The following is a 1,937-nucleotide window of genomic DNA, read 5'->3' on the forward strand; positions in this document are numbered from 1 at the left end:
CTAACAACACATTATCTTAGCTGACATTTTCTCTAGTAATATTTGCATTAGATCTATTATTCACATCATGCTGCTTCTTCCTACATTCATTGGCATAATGTCCATATTTTTTACAATAATAACATTGGATATTGGATTTTTCATACCTTTTTCCTTCAGCATGATGTTATCCTCCTTGTTGGCTGTTGCCTTGGCCTTGGTTCTGATTTGGATTGCTGCCTCTTCCTTGAGCATTCGCTAGACTGTTCCTTCCACCTCTGTTTTGGCTTCTGCCTCTTCCTCTCTTATTTCCTCTGCCTTGACCTCTTCCTCTTCCAAAAGACATCTGGGTCTTGAAGGCTTGCTCTAGAGATGAGTTTTCATTTCTACTCAACCTCTGCTCATGTGTGATCAGTGATGCATGAAGCTCATGAACTGAAAAGTTTGAGAGATCCTTTGTCTCTTCTATGGTGGTGACAATCACATGGAACTTTGAGGGTAGGCACCTCAATAGTTTCTCCACAATCCTCCTTTCTTCAAGTATCTCTCCATGAGATCTTATTTGTGTGACCAGGCCAATTACTTGAGTGAAGAATGAGTCAATATTGTCTGACTCCTTCATGTTCAGATTCTCAAAATCTTTCCTCAGCAATTGTAGTTTTGCTGTCTTCACTCTCTCCATGCCTTGATAGGCTGTCTTGAGAGTTTGCCATGCTTCTTTGGATGTCTTAGCTGTTGCTAACCTTGGAAACACCCTTCCATGCACTGCTTGATACAAGAAGAAGAGGGATTTTGAGTCCTTCTTCTTGTAGCTCTTTAATAGATCCTTCTCTCCCTGAGTTAGATTATTAAACTCATTTTCATCTGCTGGTTGTTCAAAACCATCTTCAACTATTTCCCATAAGTCTTGGGAAGCAAACAAGGCTTTCATTGTTATTGCCCAATAGTCATAGTTTTTGCCATCAAATAGTGGGAGCTGCATACCCATGCTAGTGCTGGTGCTGGTGCCAACCATTCTTGCACTCTTAACTATGCTTCAAATACTTCACTGTGTGTTTAAGATAACATACTGTCTTCAATAGCAACACAAAAAAAACTTGAGAAATACCTTGGATTCTTTTGTGTGAGTCTTCAGTTTACTGGAGAAGTTGTTGCAGCAAGAAACCTTGCTTCAGCTTCTTTGATGCCTTCAAAGAGCCTGGACATGCTCTGATACCACTGTTGGGAATTTTTCTGGTAAAATTCCAAAAACAAAATCACAGAACAGAGAAAAATGCTCTGTTTTTCACACACAGGATCTTAGCACAGGGAAGCTTAAAAAAAAAATCTGAGTAGACAGAGTTTCACACATGAAAACAAAATTTGCATTCATCAATAAAATAACTGTTGTTACAGACTTCTTCCTCTTTGAGAGGGATTACAAAGGAACATTTGAGTTCAACACAAAAATTACTTCGTCCCTCCTTTTAAAAGGATTTACACTGCATTACAAAAAAAAACTTTAGTCTCTGCTAAAGAGATCAACAAACTGCTGTGTGGAAATTACACATCAATTTTTCTCACCCTGTTGTGTTCTATTTTTTTTACTTCGCACTGCTATGCATTACACTTCACTTTTTCAAAAAAAACATTACATATATATGACAATAAAAAACTTACATCCGTTTTCACTTGCCATGATGTTGTAAAATAGAAAAAACAATAAAATTAAATGGTTTTACCAACCTTTTCTTTTGCCCATACTCCCGCTGAAATAAAATTAAAATCGTTACCAAAACTTACCAACCCACAGTAAATTACATTTACTGTTTTACTGACAAAACTGGCGGTAAAGAAACTTTTACTTCACGTCAAATTCATTTGCTGCTGGCCTGTACTTCAACTATTGACTTCAATTAGATCGCATCGCAAAGGGCTATCAGGAGACTGAGACAAGTTGAGAGATGAGCGATCAATGA

This window comes from Pinus tabuliformis, chromosome X, assembly GCF_031772625.1.
Source record: "Pinus tabuliformis cultivar Carrire ecotype Pingquan chromosome X, CPIR1, whole genome shotgun sequence".
NCBI classification, from domain to species: domain Eukaryota; kingdom Viridiplantae; phylum Streptophyta; class Pinopsida; order Pinales; family Pinaceae; genus Pinus; species Pinus tabuliformis.